Below are 23,319 nucleotides of genomic sequence, written 5' to 3'. Positions count from 1 at the left end.
ATATCCCTCCTTTCTTGTACACGAATATTTCCGTAAAAATAACGACACTGAGATGTCCTGGCCTGACAGCTGCCAGAGCTAAAGCACTCTTTATTTATCCAGTTGTAACTACAGCAGTGACTTTATGAGGCCAGGTTTATTATACTCGTAGTTTGCAGAAACTTCGTTTAATTATTTATCAAAAGCCTTGCATGTGTAAACAGTAGCTTGTTTTGTAGCCAGGTCCAAGCATCTTCACAAAACACAACAGTTGACTGCACGGGCTAATTTTTGTCTCCTCAATCTAATATTTCAGGCACGCTTGTCACTACTGTTACTTCTTTTCAGCCTCAATAGTTATTAAAATGTGGTGTCTTCCAGTTGTTTTTGCTAAAGGAGATAATGAGCATAATTATGATTGCTTCTTTTATGCCATATGGTTGTTAATAAAAATTACACAAAATCATTTTTCCCTGAACACAGTAAAAATAATATTTCTTTTAATTATTTCTTTCGTTATCCAGACCAAGACTCATTTAAAAGTTTTACTTAGAAAAATCTGCAGACGTTCTTTCTGAGCTATGCTACTGAGCCGTTCCCTGTCCTCTCTGGTTCTTTTGCTGTCTTTTTTGGCTCCTTCTGATCAGGTATCAGGATTTTCCTCAGCAGTGAAAGTTCTTCTGGCAGGGCTATTTTAATCTCAAAAAGCCAGCTGATTCAGTTACCTGTGTCCTCTTAAGAGACAGAAAAGGGAGAGAAAAGGAAGAATAGGAGCTGCTTTAGTAAACTTAGCCACTGAAAACAAGTCTCAAACCACAGACGTGCCTAGAACAACCAAAGACCCAGGTCCTGCACATTTTCAAATGGCAGGGACCTCTTCACTTCGTAATTCACCCTCCACATCACCCTGACAATGGTCTATAAGGCAGGGTAACAGTATCCCTCGTTTTCCTTCACTGCTAAATACAATGAAGTTCAGCTGCTCCACCATTTAGTCTGAGTAGAAGAGAGATAACATGCTCATTAGGCTCAGTGAAGCTTGATACTCCCCACTGATCAGAAAGCAATTCCCTCTGAATAGCACATTCTCCCGGATCCCACTCATGGCAACAGAGGACAGTCATAAGAGAGAAAAGGCTGGTATTTTCTAGAGAAAACAAAATATCCATGGTAAGTAAAAGAATTGGAGATGTATGTTTTCTAGACTGAATGTCTTATCACTTGTTCTTGAAAACATGTAACACATCCAGATTAAAAGAGAGAAGTTTTTTCCACTGGATCGAGAAAGAGATCTGCATTGTATTCACGGTAACGGCATTCAGCCGGTCAGGCACTCAAACACATTACTTTGGAAAGATAAAATGGTGTTTTCCATTAACTCAATCCCTTTCTGCTCAAGGCAAATAAGTCTAATGGTTTCCACTCTGTGTTTCAAAATTGCTTTTCAAAACATCCTCCTCAGCAGCATCTCAGTCTCTGCCAACACCCACGCTTAACCACGATGTTGGGTGATGACCCAGCTGATATTATTTCCAAAGTTTCCTGGTCTCATTTCTCCATCCAACCTGTGCTCCTGGCTCAGCTTTCCCTCTTGATAAAAAGAGATAATCATTAGATATGTACTTTGCCAAGGAGTGCCTTTGCTCTTTGCTTTCTCAGTTCCTGAGCTCCTCCTCTAGTCATCACCTGGTGCACTTTGCTGTTTTGATATCTAATCTACATGCAATGATAATTATTTTCCTTCAAACGCTTCCTCCTGACCACCTTCCCTTCTTTCACTGATACCTTTATTTCTCTTCATGATTTATTGGGCTCGTTTTCTTTGTTGTTCTCATCTCTTCTTCTGTTCTTATTTCTGAGAGTTATCATTCTTCATTAAACCGCATTTTACTCTACTCAGTCACCGGTCTGGCTCATTCTCTATATCCACTTCTATTTGCGTGCTGAAATACTGTCCCTGCAAACATTTCCACCACTACAGAGTTGTTCTATCCCCCTTCAGTACGTGTACATTTGTAACCAAGTATGTTCACTCTTCTATCAGTATTAAAAAAGCTCCTTTACAGATTTTGCATACCTTCTAACCACCACATCACTTCACAGCATCCAAAGCAACAGGTGAATGCTTGTTAATCATTATAATTCCATGAGACGGAAAACTGTGTTTGTAATAAACCAAACAATCTCTGTAGCTGCCAGGAAGGGCGGGAAAGATGGCTGGATATTTTTGTGAATCAGATTTACGATGCTCTACCCACCATCCCTTCCAAGGCTGATTGATTTAAATGTCTGTACATAGCAGATTATAATATGTACAAACTTCATACCAGGGGAGAAAACAAAGGCTGGATGGCTGTTATGTCGAATAGGCAAATTAAAAAGTAAAGGCATCTCTATTCCCAAAAGTGTTTTTTTTAAAAAAAGAAATTACATGTCGGTGTTCAGTACTTACTATTGTATTAAAATAATGAGCCTTTCTGATAGTTGAAACATATTTTATAGCCTCCGGCTCCCAAAATTAAGAGGATTCTTGGTTTTGTTCAAATTAATTGTTCTGAAACAAAGCTGTCTTCCTACTGCCCTGAAATACCACTCCGTCCTCCCCACTGCAATGACAGCAGATGCCTCTGCCAAACAGCCCAGAGAGGGGCTGAGCTGGGCTGACGTTTCCTCAGCGGAGATTAATAGCGTCTCTCTCCCACACTCTGCGCGGCTGATGATTTTCATGAAGCGTGTAGGAAATTCATGTATTTGAACTCTTACTTCTGTGTCAATATTGGCTGGAATCGGCCAACCGGCTTCAGAAGTTATTGCAGACACGCTGATGTGCAACCAGTGTGCCAGCGCAAGCCCTGTTTCCTTACGAAATCGCACTAAAATAAGAACCCCTCCAAGCTCCGACCTGTCAAGAATTAGAAGAAGAGCTGTAAAAGACTATGAAGTGACTATGGGGTTACATACCAGAGAGCAGATTTACAGAGGTTCATGCTTGAGATAAGAATAAATGCATGATCTAGGCAGACTCAGTCGTGTGTTGGGGTTTGGCAATAGTATAATTATGAGCTAGTTTTTTTCTGTGAGGCAATTCAGCTCCTACTGGTATGTTTCACTTGTGCTTTTTGATTTTTTAGCACTTTGCAAGTGAATGGCTGGTGCTGAGGGACGCAGAAGAGACACCTGTCTCCCATCCTTTCTCCAAAGCTTTAGAGAAATTATATTATGGCTGTGAAAAAACTCTTGTCCCTGAAACAGGCACTGAAGTGAACCCTTCAGCTGCCTGCTCCTCCATCTCCCCTGGGTCTCAGCTTAATTTTAGTCACTGTATGGGGATTTCTTGAAAACACCCAAACTCTTATTACACGTAGTTTTTGGTGCCTGCTGTGCGAAACTGTGGCTCTCAAAGGAGCCAAAAGCAGAGGTTGCTTTTAAAAACCTTTCTGTGGTACAGGACGCCAAGTCAGCTGGTTAAACAAAGGGAAACCCCACCGTTTTCACACCACAGTATCAGAGGATGAAGATGTGGGCCGCGCCTCCCTCAGCAGGGGCAGGAAGCCGAGGCATAACATCTCCCAACCCGAGGCTTTTTGCCCACAAAAATAACGCGAATATTCACCAAACAGCCCAACGCGCGCCTGTCTGTCCCATAACCTTTGAAAAGCACAACTTCCTTCCCTCCTCCCCTCCGCTGGAAGCTGCTGTGGGCGACCTTTCGCTGGTACTTTTTGGCTGTGTGTGGGGCAGCCCCCTTTGTGCTTTGTTGCTCGCTGCGAGCGCGGAGGGCGGGAGGCGGCGGCTCCCCTCAGCCCCGGAAAACGCTTTTCCCGCCCTTTTCCTGAGGCGGCCGTTGAACCGCAACGGTCGTAGAGAGCGCGCGGCGCGCACCGCACCGCCTCCTCTCCCCCCACTCCGGCGGCGGATTGGACGAGGGGCGGTGCGTCAGTGGCAGACTCCGCCCCTCGCGGGTTTCCCGCCTTCCACGGCGCATGCGTGAGTTGGGAAGGGGCCGAGGTGGGTGCCATGGCAACGCGGCGCGGGAGGTTAACGAGGGGAGGTGGCGCCCGGCGGTGGCCGCCGTGAGGCGGGGGGGCGCTGTGGCCGGGACCGGGACTCACACCGGGACCCGCCGCAAGCAGAGCGGAGGCGCCGGCGGGCTGCGCGGAAGCGTTGTGGTTTTGTTTCTAGAGCGCTGCGTCTCTGCGGGCCGGGCGGCTCTCTCCTGGCGGCGGTCGGGGAGAGTTGAGGGGGGCGGGATGCTGTGGAGAACTCGTCTTTTCAGGCGGGGGGGGTGCGGGAATCACAGCACGGTTTGGGTTGGAAGGGACCTTAAAGGCCATCTAGTCCAACCCCCTGCCCTGGGCAGGGACACCTCCCACCCGCCCAGGTTGCTCCAAGCCCCGTCCAACCTGGCCTTGAACACCTCCAGGGAGGGGGCAGCCACAGCTTCTCGGGGCAGCCTGCCCCAGGGGATCACCGCCCGCTCAGGAGAGAATTTCCTCCTCAGATCTCATCTCAATCCTCTCTCTGTCAGTGTCAAACCGCTCCCCCTCGTCCCACGGCTCCCCTCCCTGACCCAGAGTCCCTCCCCAGCTCTCCTGGAGCCCCTTTAGGCACTGGAAGGGGCTCTGAAGTCTCCCCTTTTTGGCCTTCTCTTCTCCAGGCTGAACCCCCCCACCTCTCCCAGCCTGTCCTCCCAGCAGAGGGGCTCCAGCCCTCCCAGCATCTCTGGGGCCTCCTCTGGCCCCTCTGCATCAGGTCCATGTCTCTCCTGTGCTGAGGCCCCCGAGCTGGAGGCAGCACTGCAGGGGGGTCTCCCCAGAGCAGAGCGCAGCAGAGGGGCACAATCCCCCCTCGCCCTGCTGGCCACGCTGCTGGGGATGCAGCCCGGGATGTGGGTGGCTTTCTGAGCTGCCAGCGCACACTGCCGGCTCATGTTGAGCTTCTCATCACCCAACACCCCCAATCCTTCTCCCCAGGGCTGTTCTCCATCCATTCCCTGCCCAGCCTGTGCATGGGATCGCCCCAACCCACATGCAGGACCTTGCACTTGGCAAGCTCTCCACAGCTTCATTTTTGGAGCCCCTGCTGTGGCATCACAGAGGTGGAGTCCTGCCTGTGCTACACGGGGTGTCCTGCAAGGAGGGATGGGGCTGGGTGGGTGAGGTGGGCCTGGAGCAGTCCGGCAGCACTGCCGTGCGCCATTCCTGACACCAAGTTGAGGTTCAGGTTTTCCTTTTTTTTTTCCCCCCTGTTTAGTCTTGTGTTGTTAGAAGAAATCGCAAGGGCTTTGCTGAAAAGCTCAGAGTCCTGGAATCTGGCAGAGTTAGTAGATGACTTCACAGGTGATTGTCTGCAAAGAAACGTGTTTAGGTATGGCACACCTCGACCTGTTTTTGCAAGCAAAATTTTCACATTTTTTTTTTCTTTTTTTCCCCTGTAACTGTAAAGTTTAGGGGGGAATGATACTAATGCCTTGCACAGTATGTAACCCACTGCGTGACTGTGTGTTGCAGGGTCCATCTTTGGCTTGGCGTGGAGACCCTCCGCCCCGTAAAAGGACATAGCCATGGTAATACAGGTTTGATTCTTTTGAAGTGTATTGATACTGCTTTTTAAGGAAATGGAGTTAATATCTAAGAGGTTCCTTCTCAAGGCTGCAGGACGTAAACTGACCTGCCCAAGTTCACGTCGTGTGCAAGTATGCACCTGATTCTGATTTTTAGCTTTTCTTGCTGTTCTCAGCTACAGGCTGTAAAATTTTGCACACATCTTATAAAGCCTCAAACCTTATTGCTTGTGGGTGGATGAAAATACTGCACGAACATGGATTTCCCAGTACTGTTCAAGAGTGTTGAGGTGTTTACGCTAGCTTGTAGTTTTAAAAACTCAAAAGAGACCATGGTAGGAAGTCTGACCTGTGCGAGTCCTGCCTCTACACGCCAAAGAAGAACTGCGCTCTGTTCTGCATCACATGTCCTTTGGTTGCCTGATAAATCTGTAAGGAATCCCGGGGTTGCCAGCCGGTGTGCCAAGCATTGGCTCTGCCACTGCCGTATGTGCACATGCATGGTGTTGCTCTGATGGCATTTGCCACGCTGTGCTGTAGCTCGTTAACTTTCTGCGCTTCGGGAACTCTTCCCTGCTCTAGGCTGTGCTCGAATGTGTGAGCGGATTGCAGACTACAGCTTACTTGACGCCACGTTTCCTGAGAGACACAAAACAGAAGACAAGACAGTTGCTGACAATGATAGAGACCATGCGAAGCCTGTGGGTCAGAGGTATCTGCTGCAGCGGGACAGCAGGAGCAGTGAGGCTGCTCCAGACAAATGGCATTCCATGATTCTCACCGCAGACTTATGACAACAGTTTGGCCTTACCTGTAAAGCACCTTTTTTATTTTGAAAGATGAGCTACAGGCCAAATTCTGACCAGGAGCCTTGTTGTGCTCAGAAAATCCACCAGTGGCCCTGCCGGGAGTGTGTAAACAGGGAGTGTGATTCAGGTGACTGGCTGAAAAATCTGACAGCATCTACTCTGTGAAGTGTGCACATTCCAGCACAGAAAGTATTCAACAAATTCTATCCAATTACGGTCTGCCAAAAAGGCTTGTCCTCTTCTCTAATATACATCTGAGTTCAAGTGTTTTGCAGTCTGCGTGACCAAAGGTTTAGGAAACAATCTGCCCTCAGCTGCAGCTTGCACTCTGTATTTTCTGTCTTTTTTCCTTCTGTGGATAGTGGTTCTGTGTGTTTTATATAGAGCTCTTGACTTTTTTTTTTTTTTTCCCTTTACCCATACATATTCCTTCACACTGTGGTCTCGGCTGATTCTGAAGATTGTTCCCCTGACTCTGTTCTCATACCTCAGAGCACAAATGTTTGGGTTTTTTGCACTTCAGAGTACTGAGCTGTAAAGGGACTCTTTAGAATTGATACCATGAAAAATACGCTACGTATACTGCATTCCCCTAGGTTATGCCCAACTGATAGTTACATGTGGCCTTTCTGGCTGAATCTGTGCTAATTCTTCCTAATGAAGTGTTTGGATCTGATTAATTAGTGTGCAAAACCAGGCAAATCACAGAAATAGATGGGCAGATGCTTAAAGTGACTCGGCGTGTACTGAAAGTGCTCTTGGCATCAGACCAGTGATCAAATACTTTCAGTCACTCACGATGTGTAAATACTCCCGTTCAGCCTTTTCTCTGGGACTAGCTGTCGCTCTGTCCTCGGTGTTCCTGGGACACTGCCCACCTTTTGGCTCCACATTGCCATCACCATTTTCCTGCCTACACAGAAGCAATGAGAGATCCCTCTTAGGTCCCTGACCCGGTTTCTGTTGCTCAATACCTGGAGGCAGCGTCTTCCCCGCAGACACGCTCGGGGCTTGTTGCGAGGAGTGGCCAGGATGGGTGAGAAAACAATCCAGGGAGTGAATCAGACTCTGGCAAATCCCTCTTGGAGGCAAGAGGCTGGGCGTTCAGGCACCAACGCTAATCAGCTGGAGTTAACAGGAGTATTTTTTTGGCCCGCTCTAGGGCTTGGGTGAGCCTCGGCAACACCTCCTTCCTCCATACAGAACGGTGGAGCTGCTGTTTAGATTTGTGTTACCGCTAATGGTAGAAGAGCAACTATATTGCTTGAAAAGGCCACAGCTGTAGAAGGGAGACCTGCTTTTCTGGTTTATGATCCAGAGTCACAAGCAGACACACAGCAGTGGATGAACACACATCACAGGCTTGGTTTACTTTAGGATCGTATCGTAATGCATTAATTAAAAAATCAATTGAAAAGAATGTATGATTTCCATTGCGCACAAACATTTTTTTTAGCCAGAGAGAAGCACAGGGGAACACTAATTAGCTGTGTCTGATGACTTTAAAGATTCTTACAGCCTATGGAGCAAATATGGATTTGGTGAAAATGTATTAATGCTTGTGAGTCCATACATAAAATCACCACGAAGTACGGGAGTCTGTGGTGAGGGGCTCTGAGCTAATACTGTGAGCCAGGACTAAGATGCAATGAAACATCTGTTCCGGGATGTCTTGGGATCCTCTCTACCCAGAAGTGAGACCATAAAGACGCAGGACTAACTGAGTGTTTTTGTGGTCATTTCCTCTCTGCAGGCAGTTAAAAGTAGCAAACCCAAGCGTAGCAAAGGCAAAAGCTCCAAAAAGAAAGAAAAGAAGGTGGTGAAGGAAGTGGATATCCTCAGCCCAGCTGCCATGCTCAACGCCTACTACATCTGCCACAATGCCCCCACCTTCCTGGAGTTTCGGGGCTTTCCCTGGCCTGGCTCCTCCAAAAAGAAGGGGAAGAAAGGAAAGAACCGGGTGGCTGGAAAGCCAAAGACTTAGTGAAAACCAGGCTCTCCGGTGCAGAAGAGACTTTTTTGCAGATTAAACTCATACTGACCTCTCCACTGCTTAGCTCAAATATTTTGCTGTGATCACTGTTCTGTCCGTACAAAGAGACTCTTATTATAGTTGAAGCATAGAGTGACAAATGGTAAGTGACACTGTGCCATTGTAATTTCAGCTGTGGCCCTTCGCCCTCCCGTTCTGTGTAGAATAAAGCATTGCGCTTCAGCAGTCTGAAGAGTTTGTAGTGGGGTTTGCTTTCCCCACACTGCTACTGTTCTTTTACGGATGGGGTGTGCTCCCCAATAGCATTGGTGTACCTCCAGCTGTTTTAACCAGCGCTGGTGGAAACTTGAGCTCAGAAAGCGGATACCATGGTAAGACTGACAGTGTTAAGTATGATTTCTATAACATCAGCTTATCTGTCTGAGAGTCACCCAGCGCTCCCCCTCTGGGTCAACAGAGCCATGCGATGCCATCTGTGTACGTGCATGATTCACCTTGTTCTAAAGGAAATGGCTACATTTGGTCAGATAAGCCGTACTTGAAGCTCCAGCGAATTACCACCAGCTCTCCTTTGGCTGTAGTTAAAATCTGGAGATCTAGCTTAGATGTTGTCAGTGATGCTGTTACACACAGTTAGAGGTGATGATGAACACACCCCCCCCCCAGCTCTCCCCTTACAGCAATCGGTCTTAGTCCAAACATCCTGGCTAGAGACCACAAGCTTTGTGTTACGGTTCAGAGTTTTTTCGCTCCGCTTCCTCCACATGTGTTTAACACAGCCCTTGGTAAACTGTGAAGCAGCTCATCAAGCGAAGCTGTACGTCTCTCCCAGATTCGTACACCGACTGGAAGGATGTGGTGGAGTGACTGGGAGGGGCGAGGATGTGTCCTGAACTGATGCAGGCTGTGGAGAGATGGGAAGGAATACAAAAGGGCTGGAATCATGCGGAAAGAGTTAGGAAAAGAGAATCTGTAATGGGCTAGAGCTGCTATAAGGGCAGATGTCCCAGTTCTCTAGGATACCCCAGGGACTGTGAGCATGCAACACCGCTCTCTACACTGAGCAGCACTGCGATGTGCACAGGAAGTATCACATCAGAATTGCAGTTGGTTTCTCAGGGCTGAACATCTGCGGTGCCGATCTGGCAGAGCTGTGAGACGGCTCTCAAGGCCATTTCTGATCACCTTAACTGCAGGAGGAGGTGTAGCACCTTTCCGACTTCCACGTAACCTTATGTTATGGATAACAGAACAGTCAGTTATAATGTGATTGACCCAAACCCATAAAGGCCTGTAAAGTCTTATGCTGTTTCTCCATCTTAAAATGTTCCCTCTATAAAGAGGTCTTGACCAGGTAAAATCATAGTTTTGTGGCATTGTTTGTAGGCAAACTACTGTCATTATGTAGGCCACTGCACTACACCAAATTTGTTTCATCTATACGTCAAGAAAATCATGGTGGGTATCCTGTTTCCTTGTTGATTAGTCTGCAGTTGGCATGTTCTGCTGAATCAGAGACGTGGTTCGCAGTACCAGTTTGGTTTATGTTGTGCATTGATGTGTCTTCCTCAGCATTTACTCATGTTCTTGCTTCCCCATCACCCACCAGGAAGTCTCTGGTCATGGCATAGGCTTGCAACTATTTCCTCCAACTATCAGTGTTCTAAAGCAAGAGACCTCTGTGACCTCTGTATTTAGCATCTCGAGCTAAACATTAATTTTTAAAAAAAAAATCCTTCCCTTTTTGTGCAACAGATTTGCTACACAGAGCTTGAAGGGACAGATATTTCTGAGCACTGACGTAGGAACTGCTTAACATGATGGGGCAGCCCCCCACTGTCACTGTACGTTTGGGTCCCAGGGTCGGTTTGTAGAAGAAGTTGAAGAGCGGTACAATTTCCTGCCAAGATGAAGAACCCAGTTTAACAGCAATTGCACGCAGAGCAGGTGTTTGGGGAAAGAACTTCCTTCTGGGCAACTTATTCTCCAGCTACCTATCGCAGCATCACACACAGTTTCCTCTGAAGCAGTTGTTATCTGACCAGCGTGGGAGGCAGCGTGCCACGCAAGACAGGCAAGTGGTCTGATCTGATATGACGGTTATAAGTAAGCAAAGCCATTTTTACATCCATGATAGGCCGGAGCTACAATGATTTAAAGAGTCCAAAGCGAAGTTTTAGTATGCAAAAATTACTGGAACAAATAGTCAAATATCACTGTATGTTTTCTCTTTAAAAAATAAATCTGATTTCTGCATGATGCAATTGAGCACACCAGATGGTGACCAGCGAAGTGCAAAGGACAAAGACTCTGCTTTCTAGTGTATCTGAAGTTGCCATTCATTTCTTTGACAATAGATGAGAAAACCCTTCCAACCATCCCAAACTGAAAAACGGAACGCTTTTTTTCTTTTTTCCTTTTTTCCTTTTACCTCTCTCACGCCTTGATCCATCGCAATTTTGCATGTAATTCAGGCTCCCTGGTGATTAAAAAGACCAACAGGCATCTCTAAAGAAAAGTTTGGACTTCAAATGGCTCAATTCTCTATTTGAATGTGTTGCTTAAGAGTGCCGCAGGCTGTGCTGCTGACTTCTGAGGGAAAGTTTGGCTCAGGTGGATGTGACTTTACAAGGAGTCTCCGCTGCTGCGGGATGACACTTGCAGATACTCCTGTTTTATCACAACCTGCAAGAGTTTGATTCTGTGACAGGCTTCTCTGCCTGCTGGGGTGCAGAACTTGGAAGCCGAGTTTATGATGAATGAAGCCTGTTCTGCTGAAATCCACAAAGAATCTTTTGAGGCCAAACTGCAAACTGGAGAGGCCCTTTGCTTTATGGGCACAGTGCAAGGGAACTTCGCCGTGCTATGTGCGTCATCTCTCGCAGGGAGCTACAATTTTCTACTGTTAGGGCTTCCTTCGTTTTGTTATTACCGAGCAGTCATGCGCAGCGCGCTGCTTTGAGTACGCGAAGCTAACGTTTCCTGTAGGAAGTTGTATACCAAAGCCCCGCTGTTAAAAATACACTGGATGTTGATGTGCATGTTTGTGGGTGGGGCACAGTGCTGGGGAGAGTCACAGGACTCTTATGTGATGTGATGGCTATATATATATATATATAAAGTTTAAAAAAAGAGTTTATTCATCACATTCGGTAATAGAATATTTCAAGCTGTATGTGAGCAGCTTCCCTTCTTTACGCTGTCCTTCAGTCAGCGTTTCTGTATTGCCTGGTATCTCCTAGCACATTATTTTCACATTAAGAAAAGCATTGTGGACCTTTATGATACTTAAGGAAAACTTGAGAAGTGGCATTGTATCCTTTCTCCCCATTTCTCATTTTAAGAAACGGCGTGGCTGTTATTCTCCAACTTCAGGGGAAGACAGCTGAGGACTCTTTTGCTCATAAATGGTATCTCCATAATGAAGAGATCACTATGGTGAATTTTTAAAGAAAAACTTTCATCCAAAAGGCATATTAGATGTTGGCATAAATACCGTCAGCAGAAGTAAATAAAATAAAGTCTCATTTGCTCATTTTTCACTGTCTTGGTTCCCCCACTGCCATTTCAGGTGTCCTCCAGGAACAAAAAGAGTCCAATTTTACTGTCTTTTTTATAAATCTCTCTCTTTCAAGCTTTCTGTTTATGTTAAAAGGAACAAGTAATTTTCTAGTAATTGTCATACAAAAGAACAGGAGGAATAAAAGATTAGCACTTACAGAAATGGTTGCTCTCTGAGACATGCTGCCAGGTACCATGACACCTGCAAATATTGAGGTATTCCATTTCAGACACTGGCATGGTCTTGTCACATTAAATATTAAATAGTATATACTTATATTCCTGAAGGTGTTCAAGGCCAGGTTGGACGGGGCTTTGAGTAACCTGATCTAGTGGAAGGCGTCCCTGCCTCTTGGCAGGGGAGTTGGAACTAGATGATCTTCAAGGTCCCTTCCAACTCTAACCATTCTATGAGTGTATGATATAATTATCCAATTACTGGTAGTTTTCTGGAGGTATTCAGTGAATTCAGGAGTCCTGCTTCTTGCACATACTTTTGATGTCCCCACAGAGGAAGCTTACAGGACCTTCCCATCCTGACAGTCTCAGACCATAGGTTAGTCGTAAGAGAATCCTGGGGAGAAAATACCTTTTTCCTTGACTTTTTTTTTCTTTTTAAGGATGCACATAGTTTTGTTAAAGGTAAGAAATATTTCATTATTTTAAAATAAAATAGAGTCTGTTAAGTCTGCAGTGCTCCTTGGAAGCATCTTTCTTATGAGGAAAGGCTGAGGCACTTGGGTCTTTTTAGTCTAGAGAAAAGAAGACTGAGGGGGGATCTTATCAATGCTTATAAATACTTAAAGGGAGGGTGCCAGGGGGATGGGAACAGTCTTTTTTCAGTGGTGCCCAGTGACAGGACAAGAGGGAACGGACACAAACTTGAGCATGGGAAGTTCCATGTCAACCTGAGGAGGGATTCCTTTCCTTTGAGGGTGGCAGAGCAGTGGCACAGGCTGCCCAGAGAGGTGGGGGAGGCTCCCACTCTGGAGCCATTCCAAACCCACCTGGACACTGTCCTGTGCCACTGCTGGAGGTGCCCCTGCTCTGGCAGGGGAGTTGGACTGGATGATCTCCAGAGGTCCCTTCCAACCCTGACCAGTCTGTGATTCTAGGTTATTGCTGTATTTCAGGAGAAACGTAACCAAAAGGGATGTTTTTTTTTTTTTTTTTTAATTTACTGTTAAACTCTGATCTATTCGTGACTAAACTAAAGTAAACTGAGTGTTAAATCTTTTTTATGCAAAAGACTGGCTTAGTATCAGCATTTCTCCCAATTGTCTTCTAGCTGTAAATGGCACTAACAGAGAGAAATGTTTAAGAAAAATGAGGAAAATATTTAATGCAACACATGGTTACAACAGCTTCCTTGGAATGGCCGTGATTATATGTCATGAAGGGAGCAGTTTGCTTTTTGGTGGAAATTCTTGAACCAAATGCTTTAAAATATCACCCGCAATTACTGCTGAATGTTAGAATATTTTTAATAGCTGAAATTGCAAGCAATACATCAAGTGCTCCTACAGTCTAAAAGGAAGCCCTTTTTCAATGTTAGAAGGTAGACTAGAGTAGAGAGATTATATGAAGAAAGCAAAAACACTTAATGCTGTTTAGTGCAAGTTGAAAAGTACATCTAACTTCAGAAAATCTTTTTCTCTCTCAGGGTGATTCAAATAGGTCACACATCTCTTGGAGGCGTTTTTCCCACATCTCTTGGGGGCATATTCCCCACATCATTTAATAGGAAGTGCCTGTTCTGTGAAGTACGAAGACAACCAGCCTCGGAGAAGAGTTCTCCATGCATATTGAGATGTCAAACCAGAAGCTACAAAACTGATGTTTGAATTAAAGTTGCATTGGTTAAGCAAATAGTTACAATAATTATTGCAGCTGGGGTTTTCTTGAGTTTTGTTAGTGGTGATATGGTCAATACATTTGAAAGAGACTTCAAACATGGGACATCTCACCTTGCTTTGCGTATCTACAGCATGGCTGTCTCTGCCCAAGCTAGTCGTGCTGGGCTCTCCGTATAGATAAAAGGAGATGGGAAGCAGGCATGTGAGCCATGACCATTTCTGGACCAAAAGGTCTGATGTTTCTTTGTCACCGTTATGGCAAACTGCTCATTCCTTAAAGTTTTTTGTTCCTGGAAAAATTTACTAACTAAGATTCTTTTGATCTCTCTTGGTCTGAAAAAATGTTTGTAGAATAAATCTGCCCCAAAATCCTCATCCGATCTGATGGATGTACTACCATAGTACATGATGTAGCACTTTGCATGTTGAATACACAGTTACAACTACTTGGATTGCTCATTGCATAGCAGGACTGATCTGGCTCCCTTCTTGTTGACAGAAAACGTTGTCTGTGATAGCTTCCATGGGTTTCTTTTCATGGCATTTTCATACAAATGTTATATAGGTTGACCGACCTTCTTGAAGCCATAATGTTTATGTATGGAGAGAATTTGTTCTGTGACATTTGCTTTTGATGATTCTGAGAGCTCTCCATCCTTGATTTAATGTATCCTTCACTAGAGATGGTTGTGGAGGAGCAAGCGGGAATGCCTTGCATGTCCAAGATGGATTTTTTTTCCATCAGAGAAGGCGAGGGGCCTGTTGAAAATAACTCTCATGTCTGTAGAGCTTGATTGGGTTGCAAGCAGATTTTATCAAGCCCCTAGGACAGCAGAAGTGAAGGCTGGATCACAAGTGATGTACATGAATGATGCCATGTTCCTAGTTTTCTTAACCTGACCTTTTGGGAAGTGAATTCTCTTGCAACATCAGTTGCTTCATAAGAGAGCTTCACAAGGAGACTTATGGTTGGTTTAAAGCTTCTGACATGACTTGCAATCTGCTTATTGGCAACAAACCTACGCTTGAAGAACTGAAAGGAAGAAAATGCCAACCCTTATGAAATCACTGCTTTTTCTAATACTATTGATAGTATTGCCTCCTCTAGTGATCTCAATTTTGTAACCTCACCTTGTGTCTCTGTTCTCCAATGTAAGTAATTCTTTATTTATTATTTAAAGCTGAAGCTCCCAGACCTAGAGAAACAGGCGTCTTTTGTTGGGGTATACTGGAGCTTTCTAAGCATTTGTCTTATTCCAGTAATAAGTGTTGATCTTGCCATGGTTTCCGACTCATCTCAAATGGGATGGCCTGAAATGGTGTCCTTGAAAGCAAGAGTCCTTCTTCTGCCACCTGTTGTTTTGGCTCCTGAGATACTTTATGCAGGAAGCCTGGCACCTTCTGAAAATAGACATAATATTTCAGGAGTATCTGATAATTATAGCTTGCCCTTTGGGGATGGTCCAAGGAGTAGCTCTGTTTTCTTAGAAATGTACATGCTTTTATTGATTCCTCATCATTTTCCATTATCTTATGCATGTGGCTTGCCTCATTTCCGTTGCCATCACCAGAAAGCAGATAGCACAGTAAGAAACATTTTGAGCTCTTACACTGGCAGTTGATACTTTGCTTTTCTTGCCTAGAACCACAGTTAGGGTCTGTTGTGATGCTTTGGCAGGTCTTAAAAGTTACTCACAACCTGGCATTGCAAGCTTACTTGGAAGAGGATATCAAAGTAGTTTTAATAGTTTGCGAGATTTCAGATTGGCGACCTCCTGGGGATGTCTCTGGCAAGCTTCTTGGTGACTCCTGAAATGTCCCAGGGTCGTTCAACTCTCAGGCAGCTCCAGGACTGTTGCCATGCCTAGACGAGGCAAAGCTGTGCTAGTCCTGACCTTAGCAGTACTCATAACCCACAGTTCAACACTGTCTTTACAATGCTCTTTCATGAAGTGAGCATTATTATGTCTCCTTTCTCTTAAAATTCCTTCTTTAGGATAAGAAAGTACACTACCTTCAGCCTTTCATTCCTATGTTACATTTCTTAAACCTGTTATTCTTGTTGCTTTCCTCCGTGCTTCACAATGCTACTGCTTCATCAGCACTAGGTGACAATTAACACCTCCGACATGCAGTTTTTCTTCTCACATGTTGCTACACAGGAGTCATAAAACTGAGACTCATGGGATTAAGCTCCCCTAAATCTAAATGTCTGCATCAATGCCTGGATTAGTCGTCTAGATTCACATACTAAGGGCAGTTTAGGATGCAATTCCTCTGATTAAATCTATGCAAAGGCTTAAAGCAGCCCTGGGTGCCTTGTTTAGGTACAGGAGCATCTAGTGAGATCTGTCCCACTCTCTGTGATATATAAGATTTTACTGAAAAAGGAAATTCAAATTTAGTGTGGATACAGAAATCTAAGTTCTTCACAAAGTGAGGAGTCCAGGGAAACCAATATGGCCATGGCTCGGGGGTCCTAAGGAATTTGGGCTAAGGGCCATAAAAAGGGGTATCAGAAACCTTGAAAACTTCTGTGACTGATGTCTTGGATGACGAGGGTAAAATTGTGTGGGATATTCTGTCTAATCTTCTGTTGAAAGGAAACCACCCAGCCTGTGCCATTTGGGCATCCCTGTTCAGAGAACAAAAATACCTCCTGACTTCAGTACGGCAGTGTCTCAGATGCAGAGGAGTGGAGCAGAGCTAGACAGTTCCTTGGAGAGGAAGCGCAGTCATCTTGAGCTTATCACTCCTGCACAGTTGTAAACTCGGCCCTGCTCACTCTCGCTAATAATAGCAAAGTGTAATTGTGTTCAGACGGCCGGCCCAGCCAGGGGAAAACCGCCTTGCCTGTTACGCAGTTTAGGCAAAATTGCCTTGAGTGATGAAGAAAAGCAAATTATAAATATCCAACCTGGTGTAATCAGTCTTCAGTGACTGCTTGGGGAATTTATTTCCCTAAGAAAAGCAGATTGGACCTGAAGAAGTATCTCACAATGAGCAGATTTGCAGCCCTGTACAAAAGGCATTGCAGCAGCATGTTATTTGGAAGCACTGTACACTACAGTCCATGTAAGCAGCTGGTCTAAGGAGGTGTCACCCTGGGGCTGGGCTCCCAAGCTTGCCGGAGCAGTGCTGGCCGCAGCCACCCCTGCCAGCACTGTCCCACAGTCGAGGACTGGGATTACCAAGTGCTCCAGCAGCAGCGCAGTGCAGGACAAGTCTCAGCACGGAAATTAGATACTTGAGTCACAAGCAGGCTACCCCTGTCCTAAGAAGTGATTAAAAAAAAAAAAATCTTCACCAGTGTGGTCGAAAGTAAGCTTCAGGCAAAACATGGGGATGGGAGAGAAAGCCTTGCTGCCAATAAGTTCCCAGCTCATTTCTTCTTTTTTTCACAGTCTCCCGTTAACTGTTTTTGCTGTAAAATCTACTGTAGTTTGGTGCTTAGCTGCAAAGAACATTGCAATGGGCACTGAAAAGCTATACATAATAGCCTAAGTGGGCTCTTATGTACCATTCGCTCTCAGTAGTTGTTACAGTTACTGCTGTTTTGCAGAGACGAGAGAATGGCACTCATCCAGCACTTTATTTCTAAATACTCTGGGTAGGGGCAGAAAAGAAACAATTAATCATGAGTTATAAGAAGCAGTGAAGTAGCTGGCTGCTGTGGGACAAGCCCATAATCCAGACTGCTTTGGGTTACTGGTTGCTGCCGAAGAGAAACCACAAGTAAAGCTGCTGTCCCCAAGACACGTCATGTATCGCTTGTGTTGCTGCACATTCAGACCCCGTTTTGTTGTATAATCATACGCCAAAACAAAGGTCTCAGATCTACTTTTGGGTACTTCTAGATCTTCACACCATGCAAACTCTCTCTCTGCTGATGAGAGAATCGAGGTCTCCAGAGTCCATAGCACAAATCCCCTTTCTGCTGTAACCCTCCCTGCTCCTAAGGGACATGTCTGGAGGCTCAAGGCTGCCCCAGAGCACTGCTGGTCCAGGTGAATATCCAAAACAGAACTTCAAAAATAGGCAGCAAAGCCCTAAAATAATTTATTACTGTCCAAGAAAAACAAATCTTGAAATTAACTGTTGACTGCCTGATTGCTTTCCATACTAGGGTTTTTCGCTGGCGCAATTATGAGTGTGAGCTGGCTCTGGGTGGTGACGCCAAAGAGCTATAAAAAAGGGTAAGCTCGGCATCATAGCCCAGCAGGGCCATACTGGAAACTCTGGTCTTGAGATGGCTCTCATGACACTAAACCTGAAATAGAGCAAAAAGCTCTGGACGTGTCTTTCTCACTGAGTTACCGGCAATCTGGGAAAGAGACTAAATATGTTAAATAGGAGTGGAGAACTGGAATTCTATGGGAAAATGCTTCCTTCTCTCTCTAATACCCGACAAAGCTAATCACATATTATCTTCAGCCTCTTCGCTCTGTCCCATGTTGCACTGTAACACTGGACAACTTTAGATGCTTCTCATACTCTGCACAGAAAAACAGCAAGATCAGTGTATGCAGAACTTGACCAAGCTATATTTGAGCAGAAGGAGTGAAAATAAGCTGAAAATATCTGAGCAGTGTCCACAAAGGTGGAGAACTAGGCGTAAGGATCTAAACTGAAGAGAGGGGATATTCAGATGGAAGACCTGAAATCCTTGTTTGCAGAGCCCTGACAGGTTGTGGGGGATGCTGCAGGAATCCACTATCCTACCAGTAGCAGCTCTCCAGAATGACTGCACCTGTGTAGATTACAGTGACTACACAAACTAGAACAGAGCTTTTCATCACAGGAATCCTCCCAAAACTCAGATTCAGCTTTGGTCTAATCTGGCTCCAGATTAGCTGTGGCAGCCAGAGCCCAATCAAGGCTACTTATAACAAACTCATTGCACTATCAACATTCTCCCTAGAGTAATGAAAACCAGCCTGGCTCTTTATGAGCCGTGCAAATCTGGTTTATTGCACATTACTGAACAATCACTGTTGCAAAGACTCCCATTAAAGGAAAGCAGTGGATGCAATTTTTTTTAATCTGACAAAGAGGGAGAGAAGGAAAAGGCCAAGCAGCGGTATCTGCAGTCTTCCCCCCTTCAGTCTGCACTGTGAATGTTTAAAAACTGCTCAGTTAGTTCTGCTAAATCATCAGGGTATTTTGTTTACAGCATAGCAGGGGAATCAGTTACTTTTCTCTTCTCTGGGCTTAAGATGAGAATAAAAACTCCATATGAAAGAAAAAAGACCCATCCACTTTTTCCTCCCCTGATGATACAAGATGCCAAGCGGCTGGGATTCCACCTCTTCCATCGCCTGCAAGCACAGGCAGCCAAGAAGTGCCAACAGACAGCAGATGTTTTAACTCTGAGGCAGCTAGGACATTTTGTGGCAAACAGACCCTGAAGAGAATTCCTGCCAGGAACGTGTCTTCTGCTGCACGACCACGTGCAGCTCCTTCATCTTCAGCATGCCAGAGATCAGCCTTCCCATATAAACCCAGGAAGGTAACAGATTCTTGTTTGTTGTAATGTCTGTTGTCATAAAATAAGCAAGGGTTGGTGTGTTCAGGAAGTCCTAAAGCTACACCTGTGTCTCTGAAACACTTTTTGGAGAAATCTCCCTCCTGTCCACATCAGCTTAGCTGATAGGAACAATGAGTTGGCTTGACCTGGTCTATAAGATGTGCTAAATACGCTACCAAGGGCACATGGCTCATCCCCTTATAAAAACATAATCTGTTTGTGGTCCCTAAAGGTCAACAGTACTTTTTCACACTTGCAAACGTGATTGTAATGTAGCCACACTTCCACAGAAGAGAAGTCTTCACTGGAAACTGACCTAGGGCTCTTATTTGTGCACATACCATGGCACCTGAAAACACACAAAATTTGTCACCCAAGCCTGGTGGCACTTTCGGGCCAGACCTTTCCAAGGCTGTTGGCCAAAGCCCAAAAGCCACTTATGCTGCTGGTAATAACCCACCCATGCTACAAAGCAGCGCCAGGTAATTGACCAAGGCACTCCCAGTCCCCATATGCTTTCCTGGGAATCTCTTCCTAGGCAGTCCTTCCTTGTTACTCATCTGTTTTCTTGTTCTGTCCCAGAAGTCACCAACCAAAGACAAGGCGATCTGCTAAAACAGCCTGTACATAGTCTTCTGGCCTCTCTCCCTGACCTCACATCACCTGAGCCCACACATCCAGCTGGTAAACTGGTAACATTGTCCTCACATTATCCCTTCCACATTTTCTCTCCCCAGACAGGTGGACAAGTAAACCTTTCTGGGCCTGCCCTGTCACCAGAGCTCCCTTTCCCCGCCGTGCATCATTGTTCCTCCCCCGTCTTTCCCTGAATGCTGGATACAACGTGTCCTAACCAGTCCCTGGTATTCCCATGGGCGTGCAAGCCAGGCTCCCTACCCTTCTGCTGGCCAAATGTACATTTATACTCGCAATTAGTCTTTTCCCAACCCTTTTCATGCAGGATTATGGGTCTACAACACAGTGCAGTCTGAATCTCCATGAGAACCTGCGGAGACACATGCTGATGCTCAGTTTTTCAAAGAGAGTTTGTTCATACTGGGAAACCTTGCCTCTCTGGAGGACCTTTCTGGTACATCCTAAATGAACATCCATGCTGTTGCCTGTTGAGAGGCTTTGGTCCTGTGTGCACTCTTCTCTTCATGTAACTAAAAGCACTTTGAGAGGGGTGGAGAAAGAATAAGCACCTGTGCTAGCCACAGTCCCAGCACACTCAACAGCCACTGACTCATAAATGCGCACTTTCACAAGCCCATGGGCTGCTCTGCCCGTTCCAAACTGATTAGCAACACATCGCCTTGAAAATATGCACCTGGATGGGACCCCAAGACGTCATGTCATCCATCCCTCTCCCTGAGGCAGGAGCAACTCTACCTACAGCATTCCTGAGTGGTATTTTGTCTAACCTGTTCTTAAAACCTCCAATGGGGGAGACTCCAGAGCGTCCCAAAGCTCTTCCAGTATTATCACAACCTACCATTATGAAATTTTCTTGGTGGATCATCTAAATCTACCTTCTTGTGATGTACCAGGAAGTAACCTTCCTCCTGCAGAGATCCTGGGTCACTGTGGGTTACACCGGGCCTCTCGAGTGGCACGGTCCCAGGTCTCAGTGCTTGTGGCCCTGCTCCAAAACTGCTGATTAGCACAAGGGAATTCCACTGCTGTTACGGTCCACATCAGCTGCCTCCACATGTCCGCCTGCATTGGTAAGGCACTCCCCCCATCTTCCCGGAGCAGCAAGCCCCAGCCAAAACACCTTTACGGCTCTGCAGCAAAAGTTACATTCATCTCAGCAACTGGTGTAAGTCATCATTTGGCCCGGATCCACATTTCATACCTACAGGAGGCCAATCACAGAAATCCAGAGCATCCAAAACTCAGAGTGATTGAGTCTACGGGCCAAGATGACATTGACACAAAAAGCAGAGGTGTGATTTTCCCCACAACGCGCTGTGAGAGTGTGTACGTGGTAGCAAAGATCCCCCAAAAATGCAGGGGCACTGCGGAAGTGACAACTGGAGTGTGACTCTGCAGAGTGGACAGACGATCCTGAGCTGACTTGACGTGCATGCCAATTGCCTTGGATGGCCCCGCAGACAAGGCATGCCAGTTAGCATTTGTTTTCCGTACCGTGATTTCCAGATTTCTTGCATCTTCAGACAGGTATCACTTCCCACGCTAAGAATTGATCTACTATTGCTGTATTCTATTTGTAAATGGAAAAAAATGATGGCCATGTTTCATTCCACCTATCAGATTAAGTTATTTCTATATTTTCTGTATTTGCCTGACTACCAGTAAGTTTGCAGAGTGCTGTGAGCTGGCATGCACGTAGGACACATCCCCTTTTACAGGGACTGGTATGGCATGCTTCGGGGGAACTCGTAAAATCCCAACAGTGGATATTCGTATAATGACAAAAATTTTATCATTTTTAGTACAGCGACATACCCGTGGAAGAGGTTTGTACTACGCACAGATGGTAGGCTGATGTCCTGAAATGAAACAAATTTCATACGTTTTACACCAAGAAAAATAAAATTATTATTACTGTAGTATAAAAGTCTACTGAATTTTTGATCCACCAGATTTTTAGCAGAGTGCAAAATATATACATAAGATCCTTAATGAAGGAATATTACAGAAAATATTTTGCTTTCCAGACTGCTCTTAACCAGCTTCTGTTAACTCTTCTTCAAGTATTTGTTCTCATTGTATTTTCCATGTAATTTTTTAGGTGTGGAGAAAACATCTTCAATTTGACAGCCTCAGTGCATCAGATGTCAAGTCCCATCTTAAGACTCCCCCATACAAAACACAGATTTACACCCATTTTTATTATTTCCCTCATCTCCTTCTCCCTCTGTGTTTTAAATCTTCCTCCTTTATATTTCAGGTTCCTACTGAAACCCCAGGCTGCCTGGGGACAGCGACGGCTTTCAAACATGAACACCTTCCCCCAGAACAAGGCTGCAATCCTAATAGATGTCTCTGAGCCCTAATACAACAATAAAAGAAATCATTAGCTTCCATATACCGGGAAGGGTAATTAGTGGGGCTAAAGCTGAGTTCAGTTCATCGATACCCACAGCGGAAATGAGAGGCTTTGTGGAACTATGTTTGTGTTCAGGGCAAAAAACAGGCCGGCAGTCTGCTAACTGTCTTATCACCGTTTTCTTAGGTGCAGAAGGGACACCCGTCCCCTTGGCACGAGACCAAGCCGCGTTTCGGAGGAGGTCCAGCGCAGGAGCCACAGCTGCCTCGAGCCGGCGGCCCTCGCCGGGAGCAGGCAAAGATTTACAGCTACAAACAGATGGCCTCTCGCACACCCCGCCGGCCTCCCAATGTGTTATTTTGATCTTTTTTTTTTTTTTTTTTTTTTCTTTAAACCCCAGATTAGCTCAGCAATATGGTTTTCTCCTACCCCAAAACCACCCGGGTGGTTGTTTCTCCTACCACCAAAACGCGGTGGTGTGCAGGCGGGAAAGCTGTGACCCAGCGGAAGGCTGGGATAGTTTTTAAACTGCGTTTTTCCACAGAAAAATGCAATTGGGACCACAGCCCACTTGGCTGAGGCACCAAGTCCAGCGCAGCCCAGGCAGGGATGGTTTTAAATGGACTTTTTCCACAGAAAGATGCGATTGCTACTGCTGCCTGCTTCGCTAAGGCGCCAGGTCCAGTGCAGCCCAGGCTGGGATGGTTTTAAATGGGCTTTTTCCACAGAAAAACCATGATTGCTACTGCAGCCCGCTTGGCTGAGGCACCAGGTCCAGTGCAGCCCAGGCTGGGATGGTTTTAAACAGACTTTTTCCACAGAAAAATGCGATCGGGACCACAGCCCGCTTGGCTGAGGCGCCAGGTCCTTCTGCCCGTCCCGCCGTCCCCTCAGGTCTCTGCCGCCCGCCGCCCGAAGCCCCTTCGCACCTCCTGAGGGGAAAAGAACGGCCGCGACCTCCCCAAGATGGCGCCGACACCCCCTCGCCCCCTCCCCGCCCCCCACTCCTCCGGGG

This window comes from Charadrius vociferus, unplaced genomic scaffold, assembly GCF_000708025.1.
Source record: "Charadrius vociferus isolate BGI_N301 unplaced genomic scaffold, ASM70802v2 scaffold32, whole genome shotgun sequence".
Lineage (NCBI taxonomy): Eukaryota > Metazoa > Chordata > Aves > Charadriiformes > Charadriidae > Charadrius > Charadrius vociferus.
The sequence above is the reverse complement of the archived record's forward strand: the minus strand, read 5'-3'. Positions refer to the sequence as shown.